Here is a 20,015-nt window from a genome sequence, read left to right as displayed (position 1 = left end):
TTCCCAGTTCCAAATAAGCGGGGGAGAAAGATGTGTATTGTCCAGTGCTTCGTTTCACTGCACAGCAGATTGCTCAACATTTTCTTTGCAAGCTGCATTCGGCTGGCATACTTGCTAAAATTGAAAGCAGTGCTTCTTGAAACGTAGACATTGCACTTCGTATTCTCGAAAAAAGTTAACAATTGCTTATCTATCGTGCAGCAGTGCCTTGCAAAGATTATTCACATTTTACCTGGCAGGACTGCAATGCAATCTGCCATGAGCAATGTGAAAAAGAAGCTGAGATTTGTGAACCGATAGCCATCAATGCAGCTGTGTGATTTACTCGGAACCGAGGCTTAGCAGAGGGGCAAGTGGGCAAGCTGAAGTTAAGGATGAGACCAGAGCGAGACAAAGTATAATGGTGGCGACGGTAATGTTGTTGATTTTAAGAAAAGATTCTAATGAATTCTTCAGCGCTGGTTGCATGCTGTAATGGTGACCACTCTGGACTTTGAGTCCAGCGATCCGAGTTCAAATCTTGGTGGAACCTGAATTCTTGTTGTCCCAGCTGCTGGAAATTTGGGACATACAAGCTTGGCATCTGCATACCAACCACGGTTACGGGACCGTTTGCTGCCTGAATCAATGACGGTTGATGTATTGTTCTCAACATCAGATGATAGGCTCAACCTCTCTTTCCCAGTTCCAAATAAGCGGGGGAGAAAGATGTGTATTGTCCAGTGCTTCGTTTCACTGCACAGCAGATTGCTCAACATTTTCTTTGCAAGCTGCATTCGGCTGGCATACTTGCTAAAATTGAAAGCAGTGCTTCTTGAAATGTAGACATTGCACTTCGTATTCTCGAAAAAAGTTAACAATTGCTTATCTATCATGCAGCAGTGCCTTGCAAAGATTATTCACATTTTACCTGGCAGGACTGCAATGCAATCTGCCATGAGCAGTGTGAAAAAGAAGCTGAGATTTGTGAACCGATAGCCATCAAGGCAGCTGTGTGATTTGCTCAGAACCGAAGCTTAGCAGAGGGGCAAGTGGGCAAGCTGAAGTTAAGGATGAGACCAGGCCGAGACAAAGTATAATGGTGGAGATGGTAATGTTGTTGATTTTGAGAAAAGAATGTAGGGATTGTTCAGCAAAGGTTCCATGGTGTAATGGTAAGCACTCTGGGCTCTGAATCCAGCAATCCGAGTTCAAATCTCGGTGGAACCTGAATTCTTGTTGTCCCAGCTGCTGGAAATTTGGGACATACAAGCTTGGCATCTGCATACCAACCACGGTTACGGGACCATTTGCTGCCTGAATCAATGACGGTTGATTTATTGTTCTCGACATCAGATGATAGGCTCAACCTCTCATTCCCAGTTCCAAATAAGAGGGGGAGAAAAATGTGTGTTGTCCAGTGCTTCGTTTGACTGCACAGCAGAATGCTCAACATTTTCTTTAAAGCTGCATTCGGCTGGCATACTTGCTGAAATTGAAAGCAGTGCTTCTTGAAACGTAGACATTGCACTTCGTATTCTCGAAAAAAGTTAACAATTGCTTATCTTTCGTACAGCAGTGCCTTGCAAAGATTATTCACATTTTACCTGGCAGGACTGCAATACAAGCTGCTATGAGCAGTGTGAAAAAGAAGCAGAGATTTGTGAACCGATAGCCATCAAGGCAGCTGTGTGATTTACTCAGAACCGAGGCTTAGCAGAGGGGCAAGTGGGCAAGCTGAAGTTAAGGATGAGACCAGACCGAGACAAAGAATAATGGTGGCGACGGTAATGTTGTTGATTTTAAGAAAAGATTCTAATGAATTCTTCAGCGCCGGTTGCATGCTGTAATGGTGACCACTCTGGACTTTGAGTCCAGCGATCCGAGTTCAAATCTTGGTGGAACCTGAATTCTTGTTGTCCCAGCTGCTGGAAATTTGGGACTTACAAGCTTGGCATCTGCATACCAACCACGGTTACGGGACCGTTTGCAGCCTGAATCAATGACGGTTGATGTATTGTTCTCAACATCAGATGATAGGCTCAACCTCTCATTCCCAGTTCCAAATAAGCGGGGGAGAAAGATGTGTATTGTCCAGTGCTTCGTTTCACTGCACAGCAGATTGCTCAACATTTTCTTTGCAAGCTGCATTCGGCTGGCATATTGCTAAAATTGAAAGCAGTGCTTCTTGAAACGTAGACATTGCACTTCGTATTCTCGAAAAAAGTTAACAATTGCTTATCTATCGTGCAGCAGTGCCTTGCAAAGATTATTCACATTTTACCTGGCAGGACTGCAATGCAATCTGCCATGAGCAGTGTGAAAAAGAAGCTGAGATTTGTGAACCGATAGCCATCAAGGCAGCTGTGTGATTTGCTCAGAACCGAAGCTTAGCAGAGGGGCAAGTGGGCAAGCTGAAGTTAAGGATGAGATCAGGCCGAGACAAAGGAAAATGGTGGAGATGGTAATGTTGTTGATTTTGAGAAAAGAATCTAGGGAACTGTTCAGCAAAGGTTCCATGGTGTAATGGTAAGCACTCTGGGCTCTGAATCCAGCGATCCGAGTTCAAATCTCGGTGGAACCTGAATTCTTGTTGTCCCAGCTGCTGGAAATTTGGGACATACAAGCTTGGCATCTGCATACCAACCACGGTTGCGGGACCGTTTGCTGCCTGAATCAATGATAGTTGATTTATTGTTCTCGACATCAGATGATCGGCTCAACCTCTCATTCCCAGTTCCAAATAAGAGGGGGAGAAAAAAGTGTGTTGTCCAGTGCTTCGTTTCACTGCACAGCAGAATGCTCAACATTTTCTTTTAAGCTGCATTCGGCTGGCATACTTGCTGAAATTGAAAGCAGTGCTTCTTGAAACGTAGACATTGCACTTTGTATTCTCGAAAAAAGTTAACAATTGCTTATCTTTCGTACAGCAGTGCCTTGCAAAGATTATTCACATTTTACCTGGCAGGACTGCAATACAAGCTGCTATGAGCAGTGTGGAAAAGAAGCAGAGATTTGTGAACCGATAGCCATCAAGGCAGCTGTCTGATTTACTCAGAACCGAGGCTTAGCAGAGGGGCAAGCTGAAGTTAAGGATGAGACCAGACCGAGACAAAGTATAATGGTGGCGACGGTAATGTTGTTGATTTTAAGAAAAGATTCCAATGAATTCTTCAGCGCCGGTTGCATGCTGTAATGGTGACCACTCTGGACTTTGAGTCCAGCGATCGGAGTTCAAATCTTGGTGGAACCTGAATTCTTGTTGTCCCAGCTGCTGGAAATTTGGGACATACAAGCTTGGCATCTGCATACCAACCACGGTTACGGGACCGTTTGCTGCCTGAATCAATGACGGTTGATTTATTGTTCTCGACATCAGATGATAGGCTCAACCTCTCATTCCCAGTTCCAAATAAGCGGGGGAGAAAGATGTGTATTGTCCAGTGCTTCGTTTCACTGCACAGCAGATTGCTCAACATTTTCTTTGCAAGCTGCATTCGGCTGGCATACTTGCTAAAATTGAAAGCAGTGCTTCTTGAAACGTAGACATTGCACTTCGTATTCTCGAAAAAAGTTAACAATTGCTTATCTATCGTGCAGCAGTGCCTTGCAAAGATTATTCACATTTTACCTGGCAGGACTGCAATGCAATCTGCCATGAGCAGTGTGAAAAAGAAGCTGAGATTTGTGAACCGATAGCCATCAAGGCAGCTGTGTGATTTGCTCAGAACCGAAGCTTAGCAGAGGGGCAAGTGGGCAAGCTGAAGTTAAGGATGAGACCAGGCCGAGACAAAGTATAATGGTGGAGATGGTGATGTTGTTGATTTTGAGAAAAGAATCTAGGGAACTGTTCAGCAAAGGTTCCATGGTGTAATGGTAAGCACTCTGGGCTCTGAATCCAGCAATCCGAGTTCAAATCTCGGTGGAACCTGAATTCTTGTTGTCCCAGCTGCTGGAAATTTGGGACATACAAGCTTGGCATCTGCATACCAACCACGGTTACGGGACCGTTTGCTGCCTGAATCAATGACGGTTGATTTATTGTTCTCGACATCAGATGATAGGCTCAACCTCTCATTCCCAGTTCCAAATAAGAGGGGGAGAAAAATGTGTGTTGTCCGGTGCTTCGTTTTACTGCACAGCAGAATGCTCAACATTTTCTTTTGAGCTGCATTCGGCTGGCATACTTGCTGAAATTGAAAGCAGTGCTTCTTGAAACGTAGACATTGCACTTCGTATTCTCGAAAAAAGTTAACAATTGCTTATCTTTCGTACAGCAGTGCCTTGCAAAGATTATTCACATTTTACCTGGCAGGACTGCAATACAAGCTGCTATGAGCAGTGTGAAAAAGAAGCAGAGATTTGTGAACCGATAGCCATCAAGGCAGCTGTGTGATTTGCTCAGAACCGAGGCTTAGCAGAGGGGCAAGTGGGCAAGCTGAAGTTAAGGATGAGACCAGGCCGAGACGAAGTATAATGGTGGAGATGGTAATGTTGTTGATTTTGAGAAAAGAATCTAGGGAACTGTTTAGCAAAGGTTCCATGGTGTAATGGTAAGCACTCTGGGCTCTGAATCCAGCGATCCGAGTTCAAATCTCGGTGGAACCTGAATTCTTGTTGTCCCAGCTGCTGGAAATTTGGGACATACAAGCTTGGCATCTGCATACCAACCACGGTTACGGGACCGTTTGCTGCCTGAATCAATGACGGTTGATTTATTGTTCTCGACATCAGATGATAGGCTCAACCTCTCATTCCCAGTTCCAAATAAGAGGGGGAGAAAAATGTGTGTTGTCCAGTGCTTCGTTTGACTGCACAGCAGAATGCTCAACATTTACTTTTAAGCTGCATTCGGCTGGCATACTTGCTGAAATTGAAAGCAGTGCTTCTTGAAACGTAGACATTGCACTTCGTATTCTCGAAAAAAGTTAACAATTGCTTATCTTTCGTACAGCAGTGCCTTGCAAAGATTATTCACATTTTACCTGGCAGGACTGCAATACAAGCTGCTATGAGCAGTGTGAAAAAGAAGCAGAGATTTGTGAACCGATAGCCATCAAGGCAGCTGTGTGATTTACTCGGAACCGAGGCTTAGCAGAGGGGCAAGCTGAAGTTAAGGATGAGACCAGAGCGAGACAATGTATAATGGTGGCGACGGTAATGTTGTTGATTTTAAGAAAAGATTCTAATGAATTCTTCAGCGCCGGTTGCATGCTGTAATGGTGACCACTCTGGACTTTGAGTCCAGCGATCCGAGTTCAAATCTTGGTGGAACCTGAATTCTTGTTGTCCCAGCTGCTGGAAATTTGGGACATACAAGCTTGGCATCTGCATTCCAACCACGGTTACGGGACCGTTTGCTGCCTGAATCAATGACGGTTGATGTATTGTTCTCAACATCAGATGATAGGCTCAACCTCTCATTCCCAGTTCCAAATAAGCGGGGGAGAAAGATGTGTATTGTCCAGTGCTTCGTTTCACTGCACAGCAGATTGCTCAACATTTTCTTTGCAAGCTGCATTCGGCTGGCATACTTGCTAAAATTGAAAGCAGTGCTTCTTGAAACGTAGACATTGCACTTCGTATTCTCGAAAAAAGTTAACAATTGCTTATCTATCGTGCAGCAGTGCCTTGCAAAGATTATTCACATTTTACCTGGCAGGGCTGCAATGCAATCTGCCATGAGCAGTGTGAAAAAGAAGCTGAGATTTGTGAACCTATAGCCATCAAGGCAGCTGTGTGATTTGCTCAGAACCGAAGCTTAGCAGAGGGGCAAGTGGGCAAGCTGAAGTTAAGGATGAGACCAGGCCGAGACAAAGTATAATGGTGGAGATGGTAATGTTGTTGATTTTGAGAAAAGAATCTAGGGAACTGTTTAGCAAAGGTTCCATGGTGTAATGGTAAGCACTCTGGGCTCTGAATCCAGCGATCCAAGTTCAAATCCGGATAGAACCTGAATTCTTGTTGTCCCAGCTGCTGGAAATTTGGGACATACAAGCTTGGCATCTGCATACCAACCACGGTTACGGGACCGTTTGCTGCCTGAATCAATGACGGTTGATTTATTGTTCTCGACATCAGATGACAGGCTCAACCTCTCATTCCCAGTTCCAAATAAGAGGGGGAGAAAAATGTGTGTTGTCCAGTGCTTCGTTTGACTGCACAGCAGAATGCTCAACATTTTCTTTAAAGCTGCATTCGGCTGGCATACTTGCTGAAATTGAAAGCAGTGCTTCTTGAAACGTAGACATTGCACTTCGTATTCTCGAAAAAAGTTAACAATTGCTTATCTTTCGTACAGCAGTGCCTTGCAAAGATTATTCACATTTTACCTGGCAGGACTGCAATACAAGCTGCTATGAGCAGTGTGAAAAAGAAGCAGAGATTTGTGAACCGATAGCCATCAAGGCAGCTGTGTGATTTACTCAGAACCGAGGCTTAGCAGAGGGGCAAGCTGAAGTTAAGGATGAGACCAGACCGAGACAAAGTATAATGGTGGCGGCGGTAATGTTGTTGATTTTAAGAAAAGATTCTAATGAATTATTCAGCGCCGGTTGCATGCTGTAATGGTGACCACTCTGGACTTTGAGTCCAGCGATCCGAGTTCAAATCTTGGTGGAACCTGAATTCTTGTTGTCCCAGCTGCTGGAAATTTGGGACATACAAGCTTGGCATCTGCAAACCAACCACGGTTACGGGACCGTTTGCTGCCTGAATCAATGACGGTTGATGTATTGTTCTCAACATCAGATGATAGACTCAACCTCTCATTCCCAGTTCCAAATAAGCGGGGGAGAAAGATGTGTATTGTCCAGTGCTTCGTTTCACTGCACAGCAGATTGCTCAACATTTTCTTTGCAAGCTGCATTCGGCTGGCATACTTGCTAAAATTGAAAGCAGTGCTTCTTGAAACGTAGACATTGCACTTCGTATTCTCGAAAAAAGTTAACAATTGCTTATCTATCGTGCAGCAGTGCCTTGCAAAGATTATTCACATTTTACCTGGCAGGACTGCAATGCAATCTGCCATGAGCAGTGTGAAAAAGAAGCTGAGATTTGTGAACCGATAGCCATCAAGGCAGCTGTGTGATTTACTCAGAACCGAGGCTTAGCAGAGGGGCAAGTGGGCAAGCTGAAGTTAAGGATGAGACCAGACCGAGACAAAGTATAATGGTGGCGACGGTAATGTTGTTGATTTTAAGAAAAGATTCTAATGAATTCTTCAGCGCCGGTTGCATGCTGTAATGGTGACCACTCTGGACTTTGAGTCCAGCGATCCGAGTTCAAATCTTGGTGGAACCTGAATTCTTGTTGTCCCAGCTGCTGGAAATTTGGGACATACAAGCTTGGCATCTGCATACCAACCACGGTTACGGGACCGTTTGCTGCCTGAATCAATGACGGTTGATTTATTGTTCTCGACATCAGATGACAGGCTCAACCTCTCATTCCCAGTTCCAAATAAGAGGGGGAGAAAAATGTGTGTTGTCCAGTGCTTCGTTTGACTGCACAGCAGAATGCTCAACATTTTCTTTAAAGCTGCATTCGGCTGGCATACTTGCTGAAATTGAAAGCAGTGCTTCTTGAAACGTAGACATTGCACTTCGTATTCTCGAAAAAAGTTAGCAATTGCTTATCTTTCGTACAGCAGTGCCTTGCAAAGATTATTCACATTTTACCTGGCAGGACTGCAATACAAGCTGCTATGAGCAGTGTGAAAAAGAAGCAGAGATTTGTGAACCGATAGCCATCAAGGCAGCTGTGTGATTTACTCAGAACCGAGGCTTAGCAGAGGGGCAAGCTGAAGTTAAGGATGAGACCAGACCGAGACAAAGTATAATGGTGGCGACGGTAATGTTGTTGATTTTAAGAAAAGATTCTAATGAATTCTTCAGCGCCGGTTAAATGCTGTAATGGTGACCACTCTGGACTTTGAGTGCAGCGATCCGAGTTCAAATCTTGGTGGAACCTGAATTCTTGTTGTCCCAGCTGCTGGAAATTTGGGACATACAAGCTTGGCATCTGCAAACCAACCACGGTTACGGGACCGTTTGCTGCCTGAATCAATGACGGTTGATGTATTGTTCTCAACATCAGATGATAGACTCAACCTCTCATTCCCAGTTCCAAATAAGCGGGGGAGAAAGATGTGTATTGTCCAGTGCTTCGTTTCACTGCACAGCAGATTGCTCAACATTTTCTTTGCAAGCTGCATTCGGCTGGCATACTTGCTAAAATTGAAAGCAGTGCTTCTTGAAACGTAGACATTGCACTTCGTATTCTCGAAAAAAGTTAACAATTGCTTATCTATCGTGCAGCAGTGCCTTGCAAAGATTATTCACATTTTACCTGGCAGGACTGCAATGCAATCTGCCATGAGCAGTGTGAAAAAGAAGCTGAGATTTGTGAACCGATAGCCATCAAGGCAGCTGTGTGATTTGCTCAGAACCGAAGCTTAGCAGAGGGGCAAGTGGGCAAGCTGAAGTTAAGGATGAGACCAGGCCGAGACAAAGTATAATGGTGGAGATGGTAATGTTGTTGATTTTGAGAAAAGAATCTAGGGAACTGTTTAGCAAAGGTTCCATGGTGTAATGGTAAGCACTCTGGGCTCTGAATCCAGCGATCCGAGTTCAAATCTCGGTGGAACCTGAATTCTTGTTGTCCCAGCTGCTGGAAATTTGGGCCATACAAGCTTGGCATCTGCATACCAACCACGGTTACGGGGCCGTTTGCTGCCTGAATCAATGATGGTTGATTTATTGTTCTCGACATCAGATGATAGGCTCAACCACTCATTTCCAGTTCCAAATAAGAGGGGGAGAAAAATGTGTGTTGTCCAGTGCTTCGTTTGACTGCACAGCAGAATGCTCAACATTTTCTTTTAAGCTGCATTCGGCTGGCATACTTGCTGAAATTGAAAGCAGTGCTTCTTGAAACGTAGACATTGCACTTCGTATTCTCGAAAAAAGTTAACAATTGCTTATCTTTCGTACAGCAGTGCCTTGCAAAGATTATTCACATTTTACCTGGCAGGACTGCAATACAAGCTGCTATGAGCAGTGTGAAAAAGAAGCAGAGATTTGTGAATCGATAGCCATCAAGGCAGCTGTGTGATTTACTCAGAACCGAGGCTTAGCAGAGGGGCAAGCTGAAGTTAAGGATGAGACCAGAGCGAGACAAAGTATAATGGTGGCGACGGTAATGTTGTTGATTTTAAGAAAAGATTCTAATGAATTCTTCAGCGCCGGTTGCATGCTGTAATGGTGACCACTCTGGACTTTGAGTCCAGCGATCCGAGTTCAAATCTTGGTGGAACCTGAATTCTTGTTGTCCCAGCTGCTGGAAATTTGGGACATACAAGCTTGGCATCTGCATACCAACCACGGTTACGGGACCGTTTGCTGCCTGAATCAATGACGGTTGATGTATTGTTCTCAACATCAGATGATAGGCTCAACCTCTCATTCCCAGTTCCAAATAAGCGGGGGAGAAAGATGTGTATTGTCCAGTGCTTCGTTTCACTGCACAGCAGATTGCTCAACATTTTCTTTGCAAGCTGCATTCGGCTGGCATACTTGCTAAAATTGAAAGCTGTGCTTCTTGAAACGTAGACATTGCACTTCGTATTCTCGAAAAAAGTTAACAATTGCTTATCTATCGTGCAGCAGTGCCTTGCAAAGATTATTCAAATTTTACCTGGCAGGGCTGCAATGCAATCTGCCATGAGCAGTGTGAAAAAGAAGCTGAGATTTGTGAACCTATAGCCATCAAGGCAGCTGTGTGATTTGCTCAGAACCGAAGCTTAGCAGAGGGGCAAGTGGGCAAGCTGAAGTTAAGGATGAGACCAGGCCGAGACAAAGTATAATGGTGGAGATGGTAATGTTGTTGATTTTGAGAAAAGAATCTAGGAACAATTCAGCAAAGGTTCCATGGTGTAATGGTAAGCACTCTGGGCTCTGAATCCAGCGATCCGAGTTCAAATCTCGGTGGAACCTGAATTCTTGTTGTCCCAGCTGCTGGAAATTTGGGACATACAAGCTTGGCATCTGCATACCAACCACGGTTACGGGACCGTTTGCTGCCTGAATCAATGACGGTTGATTTATTGTTCTCGACATCAGATGACAGGCTCAACCTCTCATTCCCAGTTCCAAATAAGAGGGGGAGAAAAATGTGTGTTGTCCAGTGCTTCGTTTGACTGCACAGCAGAATGCTCAACATTTTCTTTAAAGCTGCATTCGGCTGGCATACTTGCTGAAATTGAAAGCAGTGCTTCTTGAAACGTAGACATTGCACTTCGTATTCTCGAAAAAAGTTAACAATTGCTTATCTTTCGTACAGCAGTGCCTTGCAAAGATTATTCACATTTTACCTGGCAGGACTGCAATACAAGCTGCTATGAGCAGTGTGAAAAAGAAGCAGAGATTTGTGAACCGATAGCCATCAAGGCAGCTGTGTGATTTACTCAGAACCGAGGCTTAGCAGAGGGGCAAGTGGGCAAGCTGAAGTTAAGGATGAGACCAGAGCGAGACAAAGTATAATGGTGGCGACGGTAATGTTGTTGATTTTAAGAAAAGATTCTAATGAATTCTTCAGCGCCGGTTGCATGCTGTAATGGTGACCACTCTGGACTTTGAGTCCAGCGATCCGAGTTCAAATCCTGGTGGAACCTGAATTCTTGTTGTCCCAGCTGCTGGAAATTTGGGACATACAAGCTTGGCATCTGCATACCAACCACGGTTACGGGACCGTTTGCTGCCTGAATCAATGACGGTTGATGTGTTGTTCTCAACATCAGATGATAGGCTCAACCTCTCATTCCCAGTTCCAAATAAGCAGGGGAGAAAGATGTGAGTTGTCCAGTGATTCGTTTCACTGCACAGCAGATTGCTCAACATTTTCTTTGCAAGCTGCATTCGGCTGGCATACTTGCTAAAATTGAAAGCAGTGCTTCTTGAAACGTAGACATTGCACTTCGTATTCTCGAAAAAAGTTAACAATTGCTTATCTATCGTGCAGCAGTGCCTTGCAAAGATTATTCACATTTTACCTGGCAGGACTGCAATGCAATCTGCCATGAGCAGTGTGAAAAAGAAGCTGAGATTTGTGAACCGATAGCCATCAAGGCAGCTGTGTGATTTGCTCAGAACCGAAGCTTAGCAGAGGGGCAAGTGGGCAAGCTGAAGTTAAGGATGAGACCAGGCCAAGACAAAGTATAATGGTGAAGATGGTAATGTTGTTGATTTTGAGAAAAGAATCTAGGGATCTGTTTTGCAAAGGTTCCATGGTGTAATGGTAAGCACTCTGGGCTCTGAATCCAGCGATCCGAGTTCAAATCTCGGTAGAACTTGAATTCTTGTTGTCCCAGCTGCTGGAAATTTGGGACATACAAGCTTGGCATCTGCATACCAACCACGGTTACGGGACCGTTTGCTGCCTGAATCAATGACGGTTGATTTATTGTTCTCGACATCAGATGATAGGCTCAACCTTTCATTCCCAGTTCCAAATAAGAGGGGGAGAAAAATGTGTGTTGTCCAGTGCTTCGTTTCACTGCACAGCAGAATGCTCAACATTTTCTTTAAAGCTGCATTCGGCTGGCATACTTGCTGAAATTGAAAGCAGTGCTTCTTGAAACGTAGACATTGCACTTCGTATTCTCGAAAAAAGTTAACAATTGCTTATCTTTCGTACAGCAGTGCCTTGCAAAGATTATTCACATTTTACCTGGCAGGACTGCAATACAAGCTGCTATGAGCAGTGTGAAAAAGAAGCAGAGATTTGTGAACCGATAGCCATCAAGGCAGCTGTGTGATTTACTCGGAACCGAGGCTTAGCAGAGGGGCAAGTGGGCAAGCTGAAGTTAAGGATGAGACCAGAGCGAGACAAAGTATAATGGTGGCGACGGTAATGTTGTTGATTTTAAGAAAAGATTCTAATGAATTCTTCAGCGCCGGTTGCATGCTGTAATGGTGACCACTCTGGACTTTGAGTCCAGCGATCCGAGTTCAAATCTTGGTGGAACCTGAATTCTTGTTGTCCCAGCTGCTGGAAATTTGGGACATACAAGCTTGGCATCTGCATACCAACCACGGTTACGGGACCGTTTGCTGCCTGAATCAATGACGGTTGATGTGTTGTTCTCAACATCAGATGATAGGCTCAACCTCTCATTCCCAGTTCCAAATAAGCGGGGGAGAAAGATGTGTATTGTCCAGTGCTTCGTTTCACTGCACAGCAGATTGCTCAACATTTTCTTTGCAAGCTGCATTCGGCTGGCATACTTGCTAAAATTGAAAGCAGTGCTTCTTGAAACGTAGACATTGCACTTCGTATTCTCGAAAAAAGTTAACAATTGCTTATCTATCGTGCAGCAGTGCCTTGCAAAGATTATTCACATTTTACCTGGCAGGACTGCAATGCAATCTGCCATGAGCAATGTGAAAAAGAAGCTGAGATTTGTGAACCGATAGCCATCAATGCAGCTGTGTGATTTACTCGGAACCGAGGCTTAGCAGAGGGGCAAGTGGGCAAGCTGAAGTTAAGGATGAGACCAGAGCGAGACAAAGTATAATGGTGGCGACGGTAATGTTGTTGATTTTAAGAAAAGATTCTAATGAATTCTTCAGCGCTGGTTGCATGCTGTAATGGTGACCACTCTGGACTTTGAGTCCAGCGATCCGAGTTCAAATCTTGGTGGAACCTGAATTCTTGTTGTCCCAGCTGCTGGAAATTTGGGACATACAAGCTTGGCATCTGCATACCAACCACGGTTACGGGACCGTTTGCTGCCTGAATCAATGACGGTTGATGTATTGTTCTCAACATCAGATGATAGGCTCAACCTCTCTTTCCCAGTTCCAAATAAGCGGGGGAGAAAGATGTGTATTGTCCAGTGCTTCGTTTCACTGCACAGCAGATTGCTCAACATTTTCTTTGCAAGCTGCATTCGGCTGGCATACTTGCTAAAATTGAAAGCAGTGCTTCTTGAAATGTAGACATTGCACTTCGTATTCTCGAAAAAAGTTAACAATTGCTTATCTATCATGCAGCAGTGCCTTGCAAAGATTATTCACATTTTACCTGGCAGGACTGCAATGCAATCTGCCATGAGCAGTGTGAAAAAGAAGCTGAGATTTGTGAACCGATAGCCATCAAGGCAGCTGTGTGATTTGCTCAGAACCGAAGCTTAGCAGAGGGGCAAGTGGGCAAGCTGAAGTTAAGGATGAGACCAGGCCGAGACAAAGTATAATGGTGGAGATGGTAATGTTGTTGATTTTGAGAAAAGAATGTAGGGATTGTTCAGCAAAGGTTCCATGGTGTAATGGTAAGCACTCTGGGCTCTGAATCCAGCAATCCGAGTTCAAATCTCGGTGGAACCTGAATTCTTGTTGTCCCAGCTGCTGGAAATTTGGGACATACAAGCTTGGCATCTGCATACCAACCACGGTTACGGGACCGTTTGCTGCCTGAATCAATGACGGTTGATTTATTGTTCTCGACATCAGATGATAGGCTCAACCTCTCATTCCCAGTTCCAAATAAGAGGGGGAGAAAAATGTGTGTTGTCCAGTGCTTCGTTTGACTGCACAGCAGAATGCTCAACATTTTCTTTAAAGCTGCATTCGGCTGGCATACTTGCTGAAATTGAAAGCAGTGCTTCTTGAAACGTAGACATTGCACTTCGTATTCTCGAAAAAAGTTAACAATTGCTTATCTTTCGTACAGCAGTGCCTTGCAAAGATTATTCACATTTTACCTGGCAGGACTGCAATACAAGCTGCTATGAGCAGTGTGAAAAAGAAGCAGAGATTTGTGAACCGATAGCCATCAAGGCAGCTGTGTGATTTACTCAGAACCGAGGCTTAGCAGAGGGGCAAGTGGGCAAGCTGAAGTTAAGGATGAGACCAGACCGAGACAAAGAATAATGGTGGCGACGGTAATGTTGTTGATTTTAAGAAAAGATTCTAATGAATTCTTCAGCGCCGGTTGCATGCTGTAATGGTGACCACTCTGGACTTTGAGTCCAGCGATCCGAGTTCAAATCTTGGTGGAACCTGAATTCTTGTTGTCCCAGCTGCTGGAAATTTGGGACTTACAAGCTTGGCATCTGCATACCAACCACGGTTACGGGACCGTTTGCAGCCTGAATCAATGACGGTTGATGTATTGTTCTCAACATCAGATGATAGGCTCAACCTCTCATTCCCAGTTCCAAATAAGCGGGGGAGAAAGATGTGTATTGTCCAGTGCTTCGTTTCACTGCACAGCAGATTGCTCAACATTTTCTTTGCAAGCTGCATTCGGCTGGCATATTGCTAAAATTGAAAGCAGTGCTTCTTGAAACGTAGACATTGCACTTCGTATTCTCGAAAAAAGTTAACAATTGCTTATCTATCGTGCAGCAGTGCCTTGCAAAGATTATTCACATTTTACCTGGCAGGACTGCAATGCAATCTGCCATGAGCAGTGTGAAAAAGAAGCTGAGATTTGTGAACCGATAGCCATCAAGGCAGCTGTGTGATTTGCTCAGAACCGAAGCTTAGCAGAGGGGCAAGTGGGCAAGCTGAAGTTAAGGATGAGATCAGGCCGAGACAAAGGAAAATGGTGGAGATGGTAATGTTGTTGATTTTGAGAAAAGAATCTAGGGAACTGTTCAGCAAAGGTTCCATGGTGTAATGGTAAGCACTCTGGGCTCTGAATCCAGCGATCCGAGTTCAAATCTCGGTGGAACCTGAATTCTTGTTGTCCCAGCTGCTGGAAATTTGGGACATACAAGCTTGGCATCTGCATACCAACCACGGTTGCGGGACCGTTTGCTGCCTGAATCAATGATAGTTGATTTATTGTTCTCGACATCAGATGATCGGCTCAACCTCTCATTCCCAGTTCCAAATAAGAGGGGGAGAAAAAAGTGTGTTGTCCAGTGCTTCGTTTCACTGCACAGCAGAATGCTCAACATTTTCTTTTAAGCTGCATTCGGCTGGCATACTTGCTGAAATTGAAAGCAGTGCTTCTTGAAACGTAGACATTGCACTTTGTATTCTCGAAAAAAGTTAACAATTGCTTATCTTTCGTACAGCAGTGCCTTGCAAAGATTATTCACATTTTACCTGGCAGGACTGCAATACAAGCTGCTATGAGCAGTGTGGAAAAGAAGCAGAGATTTGTGAACCGATAGCCATCAAGGCAGCTGTCTGATTTACTCAGAACCGAGGCTTAGCAGAGGGGCAAGCTGAAGTTAAGGATGAGACCAGACCGAGACAAAGTATAATGGTGGCGACGGTAATGTTGTTGATTTTAAGAAAAGATTCCAATGAATTCTTCAGCGCCGGTTGCATGCTGTAATGGTGACCACTCTGGACTTTGAGTCCAGCGATCGGAGTTCAAATCTTGGTGGAACCTGAATTCTTGTTGTCCCAGCTGCTGGAAATTTGGGACATACAAGCTTGGCATCTGCATACCAACCACGGTTACGGGACCGTTTGCTGCCTCAATCAATGACGGTTGATGTATTGTTCTCAACATCAGATGATAGGCTCAACCTCTCATTCCCAGTTCCAAATAAGCGGGGGAGAAAGATGTGTATTGTCCAGTGCTTCGTTTCACTGCACAGCAGATTGCTCAACATTTTCTTTGCAAGCTGCATTCGGCTGGCATACTTGCTAAAATTGAAAGCAGTGCTTCTTGAAACGTAGACATTGCACTTCGTATTCTCGAAAAAAGTTAACAATTGCTTATCTATCGTGCAGCAGTGCCTTGCAAAGATTATTCACATTTTACCTGGCAGGACTGCAATGCAATCTGCCATGAGCAGTGTGAAAAAGAAGCTGAGATTTGTGAACCGATAGCCATCAAGGCAGCTGTGTGACTTGCTCAGAACCGAAGCTTAGCAGAGGGGCAAGTGGGCAAGCTGAAGTTAAGGATGAGACCAGGCCGAGACAAAGTATAATGGTGGAGATGGTAATGTTGTTGATTTTGAGAAAAGAATCTAGGGAACTGTTCAGCAAAGGTTCCATGGTGTAATGGTAAGCACTCTGGGCTCTGAATCCAGCGATCCGAGTTCAAATCTCGGTGGAACCTGAATTCTTGTTGTCCCAGCTGCTGGAAATTTGGGACATACAAGCTTGGCATCTGCATACCAACCACGGTTACGGGACCGTTTGCTGCCTGAATCAATGACGGTTGATTTATTGTTCTCGACATCAGATGATAGGCTCAACCTCTCATTCCCAGTTCCAAATAAGAGGGGGAGAAAAATGTGTGTTGTCCAGTGCTTCGTTTGACTGCACAGCAGAATGCTCAACATTTACTTTTAAGCTGCATTCGGCTGGCATACTTGCTGAAATTGAAAGCAGTGCTTCTTGAAACGTAGACATTGCACTTCGTATTCTCGAAAAAAGTTAACAATTGCTTATCTTTCGTACAGCAGTGCCTTGCAAAGATTATTCACATTTTACCTGGCAGGACTGCAATACAAGCTGCTATGAGCAGTGTGAAAAAGAAGCAGAGATTTGTGAACCGATAGCCATCAAGGCAGCTGTGTGATTTACTCAGAACCGAGGCTTAGCAGAGGGGCAAGTGGGCAAGCTGAAGTTAAGGATGAGACCAGAGCGAGACAAAGTATAATGGTGGCGACGGTAATGTTGTTGATTTTAAGAAAAGATTCTAATGAATTCTTCAGCGCCGGTTGCATGCTGTAATGGTGACCACTCTGGACTTTGAGTCCAGCGATCCGAGTTCAAATCCTGGTGGAACCTGAATTCTTGTTGTCCCAGCTGCTGGAAATTTGGGACATACAAGCTTGGCATCTGCATACCAACCACGGTTACGGGACCGTTTGCTGCCTGAATCAATGACGGTTGATGTGTTGTTCTCAACATCAGATGATAGGCTCAACCTCTCATTCCCAGTTCCAAATAAGCAGGGGAGAAAGATGTGTATTGTCCAGTGATTCGTTTCACTGCACAGCAGATTGCTCAACATTTTCTTTGCAAGCTGCATTCGGCTGGCATACTTGCTAAAATTGAAAGCAGTGCTTCTTGAAACGTAGACATTGCACTTCGTATTCTCGAAAAAAGTTAACAATTGCTTATCTATCGTGCAGCAGTGCCTTGCAAAGATTATTCACATTTTACCTGGCAGGACTGCAATGCAATCTGCCATGAGCAGTGTGAAAAAGAAGCTGAGATTTGTGAACCGATAGCCATCAAGGCAGCTGTGTGATTTGCTCAGAACCGAGGCTTAACAGAGGGGCAAGTGGGCAAGCTGAAGTTAAGGATGAGACCAGAGCGAGACAAAGTATAATGGTGGTGATGGTAATGTTGTTGATTTTAAGAAAAGATTCTAATGAATTCTTCAGCGCCGGTTGCATGCTGTAATGGTGACCACTCTGGACTTTGAGTCCAGCGATCCGAGTTCAAATCTTGGTGGAACCTGAATTCTTGTTGTCCCAGCTGCTGGAAATTTGGGACATACAAGCTTGGCATCTGCATACCAACCACGGTTACGGGACCGTTTGCTGCCTGAATCAATGACGGTTGATGTATTGTTCTCAACATCAGATGATAGGCTCAACCTCTCATTCCCAGTTCCAAATAAGCGGGGGAGAAAGATGTGAGTTGTCCAGTGCTTCCTTTCACTGCACAGCAGATTGCTCAACATTTTCTTTGCAAGCTGCATTCGGCTGGCATACTTGCTAAAATTGAAAGCAGTGCTTCTTGAAACGTAGACATTGCACTTCGTATTCTCGAAAAAAGTTAACAATTGCTTATCTATCGTGCAGCAGTGCCTTGCAAAGATTATTCACATTTTACCTGGCAGGACTGCAATGCAATCTGCCATGAGCAGTGTGAAAAAAAGCTGAGATTTGTGAACCGATAGCCATCAAGGCAGCTGTGTGATTTGCTCAGAACCGAAGCTTAGCAGAGGGGCAAGTGGGCAAGCTGAAGTTAAGGATGAGACCAGGCCAAGACAAAGTATAATGGTGAAGATGGTAATGTTGTTGATTTTGAGAAAAGAATCTAGGGAACTGTTTTGCAAAGGTTCCATGGTGTAATGGTAAGCACTCTGGGCTCTGAATCCAGCGATCCGAGTTCAAATCTCGGTGGAACTTGAATTCTTGTTGTCCCAGCTGCTGGAAATTTGGGACATACAAGCTTGGCATCTGCATACCAACCACGGTTACGGGACCGTTTGCTGCCTGAATCAATGACGGTTGATTTATTGTTCTCGACATCAGATGATAGGCTCAACCTTTCATTCCCAGTTCCAAATAAGAGGGGGAGAAAAATGTGTGTTGTCCAGTGCTTCGTTTGACTGCACAGCAGAATGCTCAACATTTTCTTTAAAGCTGCATTCGGCTGGCATACTTGCTGAAATTGAAAGCAGTGCTTCTTGAAACGTAGACATTGCACTTCGTATTCTCGAAAAAAGTTAACAATTGCTTATCTTTCGTACAGCAGTGCCTTGCAAAGATTATTCACATTTTACCTGGCAGGACTGCAATACAAGCTGCTATGAGCAGTGTGAAAAAGAAGCAGAGATTTGTGAACCGATAGCCATCAAGGCAGCTGTGTGATTTACTCGGAACCGAGGCTTAGCAGAGGGGCAAGTGGGCAAGCTGAAGTTAAGGATGAGACCAGAGCGAGACAAAGTATAATGGTGGCGACGGTAATGTTGTTGATTTTAAGAAAAGATTCTAATAAATTCTTCAGCGCCGGTTGCATGCTGTAATGGTGACCACTCTGGACTTTGAGTCCAGCGATCCGAGTTCAAATCTTGGTGGAACCTGAATTCTTGTTGTCCCAGCTGCTGGAAATTTGGGACATACAAGCTTGGCATCTGCATACCAACCACGGTTACGGGACCGTTTGCAGCCTGAATCAATGACGGTTGATGTATTGTTCTCAACATCAGATGATAGGCTCAACCTCTCATTCCCAGTTCCAAATAAGCGGGGGAGAAAGATGTGTATTGTCCAGTGCTTCGTTTCACTGCACAGCAGATTGCTCAACATTTTCTTTGCAAGCTGCATTCGGCTGGCATACTTGCTAAAATTGAAAGCAGTGCTTCTTGAAACGTAGACATTGCACTTCGTATTCTCGAAAAAAGTTAACAATTGCTTATCTATCGTGCAGCAGTGCCTTGCAAAGATTATTCACATTTTACCTGGCAGGACTGCAATGCAATCTGCCATGAGCAGTGTGAAAAAGAAGCTGAGATTTGTGAACCGATAGCCATCAAGGCAGCTGTGTGATTTGCTCAGAACCGAAGCTTAGCAGAGGGGCAAGTGGGCAAGCTGAAGTTAAGGATGAGATCAGGCCGAGACAAAGTATAATGGTGGCGACGGTAATGTTGTTGATTTTAAGAAAAGATTCTAATGAATTCTTCAGCGCCGGTTGCATGCTGTAATGGTGACCACTCTGGACTTTGAGTCCAGCGATCCGAGTTCAAATCTTGGTGGAACCTGAATTCTTGTTGTCCCAGCTGCTGGAAATTTGGGACATACAAGCTTGGCATCTGCATACCAACCACGGTTACGGGACCATTTGCTGCCTGAATCAATGACGGTTGATTTATTGTTCTCGACATCAGATGATAGGCTCAACCTCTCATTCCCAGTTCCAAATAAGAGGGGGAGAAAAATGTGTGTTGTCCAGTGCTTCGTTTCACTGCACAGCAGAATGCTCAACATTTTCTTTTAAGCTGCATTCGGCTGGCATACTTGCTGAAATTGAAAGCAGTGCTTCTTGAAACGTAGACATTGCACTTCGTATTCTCGAAAAAAGTTAACAATTGCTTATCTTTCGTACAGCAGTGCCTTGCAAAGATTATTCACATTTTACCTGGCAGGACTGCAATACAAGCTGCTATGAGCAGTGTGAAAAAGAAGCAGAGATTTGTGAACCGATAGCCATCAAGGCAGCTGTGTGATTTACTCGGAACCGAGGCTTAGCAGAGGGGCAAGTGGGCAAGCTGAAGTTAAGGATGAGACCAGAGCGAGACAAAGTATAATGGTGGCGACGGTAATGTTG

At 44.5% G+C, this 20,015-nt stretch overlaps 6 non-coding genes across 6 annotated transcripts; all 6 read left to right on the top strand.

Annotated features, from left to right (window-relative positions):
* Positions 1-2,491: 2,491 nt before the first annotated feature.
* trnaq-cug (transfer RNA glutamine (anticodon CUG)) lies at positions 2,492-2,563 on the top strand. Its single transcript has one exon. It is a non-coding gene; the product is annotated as a tRNA-Gln (tRNA).
* Positions 2,564-4,515: 1,952 nt separating this feature from the next.
* trnaq-cug (transfer RNA glutamine (anticodon CUG)) lies at positions 4,516-4,587 on the top strand. The gene has a single exon. It is a non-coding gene; the product is annotated as a tRNA-Gln (tRNA).
* A 3,969-nt stretch (positions 4,588-8,556) lies between these two features.
* Positions 8,557-8,628, top strand: trnaq-cug (transfer RNA glutamine (anticodon CUG)). Its single transcript has one exon. It is a non-coding gene; the product is annotated as a tRNA-Gln (tRNA).
* Positions 8,629-9,902: 1,274 nt separating this feature from the next.
* Positions 9,903-9,974, top strand: trnaq-cug (transfer RNA glutamine (anticodon CUG)). The gene has a single exon. It is a non-coding gene; the product is annotated as a tRNA-Gln (tRNA).
* A 4,669-nt stretch (positions 9,975-14,643) lies between these two features.
* On the top strand, positions 14,644-14,715 carry trnaq-cug (transfer RNA glutamine (anticodon CUG)). Its single transcript has one exon. It is a non-coding gene; the product is annotated as a tRNA-Gln (tRNA).
* Positions 14,716-15,990: 1,275 nt separating this feature from the next.
* Positions 15,991-16,062, top strand: trnaq-cug (transfer RNA glutamine (anticodon CUG)). Its single transcript has one exon. It is a non-coding gene; the product is annotated as a tRNA-Gln (tRNA).
* Positions 16,063-20,015: the final 3,953 nt, after the last annotated feature.

Source organism: Somniosus microcephalus, unplaced genomic scaffold (genome assembly GCF_052327205.1).
Source record: "Somniosus microcephalus isolate GS21.2 unplaced genomic scaffold, FLI_Smic_1.0 unresolved_chr4, whole genome shotgun sequence".
In the NCBI taxonomy this organism is placed as follows: Eukaryota; Metazoa; Chordata; class Chondrichthyes; order Squaliformes; family Somniosidae; genus Somniosus; species Somniosus microcephalus.
This window is presented reverse-complemented; position numbering and strand designations above follow the sequence as displayed.